The following is an 8,411-nucleotide window of genomic DNA, read 5'->3' as shown; positions in this document are numbered from 1 at the left end:
GAAGATGTCTCTAACATGAATTTTTCATGCATGTACGCCGTCACGACATTGTATTGCACAATCGGGGCCTCCATGGCTGACTCAACTCTCTTGGAGGCTTGTTCCTAAAGTTTCTTGGTTGAGTTTCTAGCAACAAAACCTTCTTTTTTATTAGGGGAGCTGTCAGACAACTCCACCGGGATTGTCACGTTTGATCTTGAAGACATATCCACACCCATATTTGTGATCAACATAAACTTTGTGGACAATGTTGAATCCAATACAAATTGAAATTGATGACCTAATGTCACACCATCTTTCACCCGAGTTTGAATGTTGCCATTCAAAGTGGATGGCAAACATCCGTTTGTTACCACTACCTTCATAATCGCCAAAGATTGACCATGGCAAATCTTGCAGGACAACCAAGCAACAAATGGGCTCTTCCCATAGTATTCAAGGACAAACTGACCTAACATGACGAAGCTAAAGCCATCACTAGGAGAATATTTAGAGCTCAATGGCAAGCTTTGATATATTTGAGCCGACACCCAAGCCTATATTTATAGACAATCTCTATTTGCCCACTTGTTTTTTTTTTCTCACTATTCCTATCTCCATGTTCTCACTTTCGCTATCCCTCTACCTACTCTCCTCTCTCTCTCTCTCTCTCTCTCTCTCTCTCTCTCTCTCTCTCTCTCTCTCTCTCTCTCTCTCTCTCTCTCTCTCTATATATATATATATATATATATATATATATATATATATATATATATTCCTCTCCCTTCATTTCTCTTGCTCTCTCTCTGTATCAATATCTTTTACTATCCCCCCCCCCCCCCTCTCTCTCTCTCTCTCTCTCTCTCTCTCTCTCTCTCTCTCTCTCTCTCTCTCTCTCCCCTTTATGTATGTCTCTCTATATCTTTCTCTTCCCGATCCCTTCTTAGTTGGTTGCCTCTCTCTCTCTCTCTCTCTCTCTCTCTCTCTCTCTCTCTCTCTCTCTCTCTCTCTCTCTCTCTCTCTCTCTCTCTCTCTCTCTCTCTCTCTCATAACAGGCCTCGAGTTCAACTCTCCTCGTCGGATAGATCTTTAACGTCTCTTGCGATAGTTTCCTACGGTGTTAAAATACTCTTGTTCTTATTCTCTCTGCCCTTTATTTATCTTTATCTTCCATGCCCCTCTTTAGTTGGTTGCCTCTCTTCCCTCTATCTATCTACCTCTGTTCCTCTCTCTCTCTCTATATATATATATATTTATTTATATCTTTCTCTTCGATGTACCTCTTTCTCTCACTCTTTCCTCTCTCTATACCTCTCTCTCTCTCTCTCTTTCTATCCCTTTCCTTCCATCTCTCTCTATCTCTTCCCTCTTGCTAAATTGCACTCTTGGCTACACTTGTGCAATATGAAATATATCTGATGGCTAGTTTGCTTCAAGGGAACAAATATATATGGCAAAATCATACCATAACATAGATACAAGTAGACATATTAGTCATGCATGCATAAATCTCTTGAGTGCAAGAATAAACATATATATGTTATTGTTATAAAAGATTGTAAAAAATGTAGCAATAGAATATGTTCATACACCTATAATTGTTCATACAGATGTAGACCAACAATAAGTATATAGATGTTATTGTTATGAAATATTTTTACAAAACATGTAGAATCTACTTTTTAATATGATTTCTCTCTCTCTCTCTCTCTCTCTCTCTCTCTCTCTCTCTCTCTCTCTCTCTCTCTCTCTCTCTCTCTCTCTCTCTCTCTCTCTCTCTCTCTCTCTCTCTCTCTCTCTCTCTCTCTCTCTCTCTCTCTCTCTTGTTGTGGTGGGTGCTAGCACTCAATTTGAGCATGAGAGAGAGAGAGAGTCAACAATTAAATATTCCTTCTATTGGAACTATACCCCATGGCATGGAAACATTCTCTCACTCTCTCTCTCTCTCTCTCTCTCTCTCTCTCTCTCTCTCTCTCTCTCTCTCTCTCTCTCTCTCTCTCTCTCTCTCTCTCTCTCTCTCTCTCTCTCTCTCTCTCTCTCTCTCTCTCTCTGTGTGTGTCTCTCTCTCAAACCCTGCCTTCAAGCCAATTATAAATTCATATACCACAAAAGAATGTTACTTGTATACAATTCCATGAGGAAAACTCATCGCCAACTCTAGAACTCTCAGAAACTTCTCACCAGGAAGACTCAATTACTCGTTCATAAATCTTCTAAGAGTTCACTGCCACCTTTTAGGAGTACAAAAATACTACCACCATCTCCACAAGATGCGCAAATCACTATCCAAGTAGGTTATGAGGAGCCAAGACTGGGCCCTATCTGTTCGAATAGGAAACTTCAATGGAGGTTGTCGTGACAAAGAGCAGTAAACACTTGAGGTTGCATCCTATAAAGATTTGAGCAGGCCTTGAACTGGCTTCAGTTCCACCACAATCTACCCCATCACTTGCACATTCTCTAGTATCTCAATAGAGCAAGTGAGCTAAGGAGTTCCAATCACTCCTTCCTCAAATTTAATATGCATGTGTTTTGGACTCCTGGCCTCAAACATAGCACTAGTGCTAAATGAGTTAGTCGCAAGAGGGCCAATGAAGGTATTTGAGTCAATAAACTACAAAATTCTTTTAGTTGGCCTCATCCATCAAGAGCAAGACCCACTCCTTGCTATCAGATGTAAATCGGTAGATTTGATCATCTCGCAGAGTTGACCAGAGATTGAACTAAAAAGCCCATTGATATATAGAGATTGCATTTGCTGCAAGGCAGAGAACACTTCTCCTGATCCTGCGTGCAGCAAAAACGCGTACAAGTGACTTTCCTGCTCCACATGGTAGAACGATAATACCAGATCTCGTATGACCTGCAATGAATGTAGAATCCACTAATTCTCTCTCCCACCTTCACAAGAGGGAGAGTATCTGCAGAGCCAAGAGAGGAAACAGATCCGAGAAGGAAGTATATTACACAAGAATCAATTTTCCATTGAGAAGAGGGAGCACCTGTGTTGGTGCAGGTGTAGGGTTATCCGCCTCAAGCTACAAGATGAGCTCCACAATCTCTGGCCGCACATTGCTACTTACTTTTAGACCACGATCTAGGCCATAGAGGCTGTCGACAAGAGCCCTCTTCAGTTGCACAACATTGTTGCCTTCTTTTTCTTCTATGGCTGTTGCAACGGCCACTAGTGAGGGACACTTCCTCTAATGGCTTCGACAGCCCAGGAGGCACCTTATCCTCTCGCCACTCATCATCGCTAAGTGATTGTGAACACACGGATCCATCGCGCATTGCAAGCGATCAATGATAACTTCTCCATAGGTTGAAATGCAGCAAAGCAAACGTTGTTTTGCGAGGGAGGAGAGAGAAGAGAGGGGGATGGCAAAGAAGAGCAAGGAGTGCAGAAGGTGCACATAGACATGTAAGATACAATACCCATGCCGAACCACACTAAAGATCACATGCGACAATATTCAAGGCCTCTCTCTCTCTCTCTCTCTCTCTCTCTCTCTCTCTCTCTCTCTCTCTCTCTCTCTCTCTCTCTCTCTCTCAGCCTTTTTTTGACCTAGTAGACAGTAGTTCACTCTTTTGATCATAACTTCTTCATTTGAACTTCGATTTAGGTGTTCTATAGCCTCAATTGAAGAGTACGAATCCCTCTACACATTGATGTAAAGACAAAAAATTTATAAGCAATGGAAGGCTTTGTTGTAACAGCATCTCAGAATTGAAAAAACAGTCAAAACTTTGCGTTTTTGTTGCCGACTTGAGGGCATTGTCAGACAAAACTCGCAAGGGTGGAAAATCAACACCCACCATGGACAATGATGCAAAATCTCCAAGGAATTTGGATGCTAATCCAACCACGTCATCTACGCCAACCGAAGCAATGATCATGGCTTACTTGATTCCATTACAAGAAACCGTCAACAAGCAAGGTGAAGAGCTACTTGCACTTGCAATGGAGATTGGCACTTTAAGAGTTCTTGTTGTGGAGAATGAGCACCTCAAGAAGGTTCTTGAAATGCAAACAACATGCTTGAGAATGAAGTTCAAGAATGTAAGCGCTCTCTTGTATACATGAATGTATTGAAAGAGCACTTGAGCAAAGTTGAAAGTGATCATGTATTGAAAGAGCAAAGTTGAGAGTGATCATGTATTGAAAGAGGAAATGATAGATACAATACGACATGATGTATGTGAGATGAGAAATGCATCCAAATCATGGGCTGATATATGTAAGGATAATGTGGTTTCTACATCTCCTATCATGCAAGCCGTTGTCCAAGCAAAGAATATAGAGAATGTGGACACTCAAGAATTGCAAGAACGGCAAAAACGCTCAAAGAAAATTGTCATTCGTGGAATCAAGGAGGAAAGCATGGAAACACCCTAATCTCTTGCGGTTGCTATTGTGGCATGTCTGGCAGGTAAAGAGAAAGATCATCCTTGACAATAGTTGGATCTACCTCAAAGGAACGGGTTGTAATGTATATGAGGATTGCACTCTTATGCAACAAAATGTACGTTGCAAAGCATATGAGGAAAGAACCAAGAAGGTCAAGGTGTCATCTCAAGAAGAAAATCCACTTAAGGAGGATGCAAGTGCACCCAACAAATAGGGACACATGATCTATGAGGCCAACTCACGCTTGTGAATAAGCTTTTGGAATTGTACCGGCTATCCATGGAATGCGGGAATTGGCATTGATGAGCTTACCAATGACTCTGATGTGATACTTCTTGTCGAAACATGGTAGCATAATATGCAACGAATTCTTGGATTTGACAAATATGATGTGCATTCTGTGATGTGGGCGAAAAATGCAAAGTAACGTAGAGGCCAAGGAGGCGTAGCATGTATGATCAAAAAGGGTTTGAAAGATGTTTCCATTGTCAAAGAAGATAAATATAAATGCTACTTATGGCTGAAAATTAGCCCACCAAATGGTCAAGTTATGTTTGTGGTTGTTGCTACATTCCTCACTATGACTCCAACTTTTATGCTCGCTTGGATATGGATAGAGATCAGCCCTTTGTTGAACTAGAGAAATACATTGCTCATTACAAGGACCATGGTGAAGTCATTGTCTTTGGAGACATGAATGCTCGCACAAATAGGTTACAACACGACACACAACAAGTCGACATGCGGTATGTCTCAAGAAGAATGGATGACTCATACATGTATAATCGAAGTTCTAATGATGCAAAAGAACTGGATAGCTATGGAAAGTCACTTCTACATATGTGCAATAGTACTGGAATGCTCATTGCAAATGGTGTATCTTTATGGCAAGGCACCAATGACTTTACATGTAGAAAGCACAATGTGATAGCGTGATTGACTATATGTTGTTTTTGGAAGCCACTCTAGAATGCATACAAAGCTTTACACTTGGTGAATGGAATCCGGAATCGGATCATAGGATGCTATGTATCGATCTCAAGTGTGGTAAAAGACCCAAGCATGTAGCCTCCAATCATGATGTGAATCATTCGTACCTACGTCTAGACTTCAAATGAGCACCTATATATATTGCTATGGTGGACCAAATGTTAAGCATGATAGAGTATCAAGAGAGCCCAACATTAGAATGCAAGTGGAAAGTTTTCAAAGAAGTAATTTGCTCTTGTGCGAAGGAATTCTTTTCGGTGAAACACATGTCTTGCAAAAGGTCTAAAAAGGATAGTACCAAGAAGAAATGATTTGACATGGAATGTATTCAAGCCCGAAAACACTTGCTAAGGTTGGATGCAAGCAAAGACAAGGAAGTTTACTTGGGATGTTCACACACATACAAAGAACTTGTTCAAAAAAAGAGGAGAAAGTGGGAAGTCAAAAAACAACTTCTTTTAGCGCAAGAGAAAGCACATGCATGTGGCAAGTTTTGGCAAAATCTAAAAAGCAAGCGTGTTGAGAGCTTTGGTGACTTGACTCTTGAGAATATGTATACGCATTGCAAGAACCTCTATGAGAAACCCAATGTTGATATGATGGAGTGTTGAAGCTCCCTTCCGCTTATGCCTCCCTTCTTTACCATTGAAGATGTATGTTGCACGCTTGAGAAACTTGCTACTCGCAAGGCAGGGGACCTTCAAGGTGTCAAGGCTGAAATGATTAAATGGACAAGCAAGAAAACACAATATTAGATATGTGATATGTTTAACCTTGCACTTCAGCATGGCATGCTTCATGATTGGAGTGCAAATTGGATCAAACCTTTGCACAAAGGAGGAGATGTAAACAATGTGAACAACTATCACACTATAATGGTTGGTTCTTTGATGGAAAAGTTATTTGGATGTATCATGGAGATGAGGATAATTGAATGGGCTGAAAAGAACAGCAAACATGCGCTAGGACAAGTAGGTTTTTGAAAGCATCATAGCACTATTGATCACCTTGTCACTCTTTGAGTTCTTATGGAAGCGTCTCGATTGAAAGGAAAAAAATTGTATTATTGCTTTGTGGATTTCAAGAAAGCTTTTGACATGGTATCGCGAGGAAGTCTTTGGAGACGTATGCAAAGCCTTCAAGTGCCGAGAGAATTTATGCATGTAGTCTTTCGCATCTACCAAAAAGTGATATGCCGACTACATATGGGAGATGGAATTTCAGAATTTTTTGCAAGCACCATTGGTGTCAAACAAGGATGCCCACTTTCCCCAACCCTCTTTGGGCTACTCATTGATGAATTGAAATGCATGGTTCTTGATTTTATGCAGCAAGAAGGCATAGAAGAGGTTAAGATCGGAAATGCAGTGATCATGTTTTTGCTTTATGCCGATGTTGTAGTGCTCTTGGCACATACCTTAGAAGATGCACAAAAGCTTATGAGTGTCTTGGAACGCATTTGCCTACATAGCGGGCTGATCGTGAATGGATGCAAAACCAAGGTTATGCTTGTAAAGACCCTCAATGACAAAAATCCATGCATTGTATACAACAATGAGCAACTTGAAGTGGTAGATAGCTTCAAGTACCTTGGCCTTGAGGTTCCATCCAATCATAAATGGAAGGATTGTGCAATGCATTGCTTGGAAGCCGGAAAGAGGGCTTATTATGCATTTGAGAATATGTGCAATGCTGGAGAGATCAAGTGTTGGGATCTCAAAAAGTACCTCTTTGACACATTGGTGACGCCGGTGCTTCTTTATGGAGTGGAGGTGTGGGGTGGTAGCATTGGGAAGTCTACTTGGAAAGAGTTTGAGAATGTCCAAAAGCATTTTCTCACCAGCTTTCTCCAAGTCAAAACACAAACACCCTACATGATCTTACTTCTTGAGTCTGGATCGCTTCCCATTGAGGTCTTGGGCATGCAAAGTGTTGTGGAGTATATGCTTAAGACACAACGTAGCCCTTTGTATCGACTTCCTAGAATCGCATATGAAGCAAGTCAAAAGGTCCAAAAGACATGCAAGTGATGGGGAGGAGGTGGGAGCACAATGGAAGAAGAATACGCATGCACAAACTCACACACACACCACCATAGCCACACACAGGTTGAAGGGGGAGAGCCAACGTATTGTATGCCCCCTTTCTTTCTTCTCTTATCTTATGCACTAAGGCACAATACACATTGTACTTAGTGTTAGTGGCTCACACAAGTGTATAGCTGTACACTTAGGGTTAGTGGCAGTTAGTGATGGGCAGTCGGTCACATGGCCATTAAACCTAACATTCTCCCACTTGATGGCCAATGTGGGAGACTATAAAAATGGAAGAGCACCACTCTTCACCCAATTCCCATCAACATACGACAGTGTTGAAACTGATGGTCGGAGAGACTCTTAGTGAGTGCATCCGCTGTGTTCTCTGACGTAGGAATCTTCACTAAATCAAGGCTCTTGTTTGCCAAGCATTCACGACTGAAGCGATAGCGCACAGCAATGTGTTTCATTGTAGAATGAAACACTGGATTGTTAGCCAGGATTGTTAGCCAAGGCAATAGCACTTTGATTGTCATAATGACGAACTAGTGTACACTGCTCCAATCCAAGATCTTTCACTAGGCGAGCAACCCAAATAGCTTATTTGCATGCTTCACTCAATGCAACATACTCTGCCTCTGTGGTAGAAATGGATGTACAATCTTGGAGAATAGATCTCCAAGAAATAGCAGAACCAGCAAATGTGTAAATCCAACCTGTTGTTGATTTACGACTGTCAACACAGCCTGCATAGTCATTTTCTACAAATCCCTGAATGGATGACTCTCCACGACCATAGCATAACTGTCTATCTGTAGTGCCACTCAAGTATCTGAGAATTGACTTGACAGCATCCCAATGCTTTTTACCAGGGTTAGACATAAATCTGCTGACAACTCCCACTGCATGTGCAATGTCAGGTCTTGTAGCGACCATGGCATACATGAGACTACCACAAGCTAAAGCATAAGGAATTTTAGCCATCGAAGCTTTTTCTT

At 41.4% G+C, this 8,411-nt stretch overlaps 1 pseudogene; it reads right to left on the bottom strand.

Moving 5' to 3' along the window:
• Positions 1-2,181: 2,181 nt before the first annotated feature.
• Positions 2,182-3,418, bottom strand: LOC147444195 (putative plastid-lipid-associated protein 2, chloroplastic; annotated as a pseudogene).
• Positions 3,419-8,411: the final 4,993 nt, after the last annotated feature.

This window comes from Adiantum capillus-veneris, chromosome 13, assembly GCF_014529385.1.
Source record: "Adiantum capillus-veneris isolate H3 chromosome 13, ASM1452938v2, whole genome shotgun sequence".
NCBI classification, from domain to species: domain Eukaryota; kingdom Viridiplantae; phylum Streptophyta; class Polypodiopsida; order Polypodiales; family Pteridaceae; genus Adiantum; species Adiantum capillus-veneris.
This window is presented reverse-complemented; position numbering and strand designations above follow the sequence as displayed.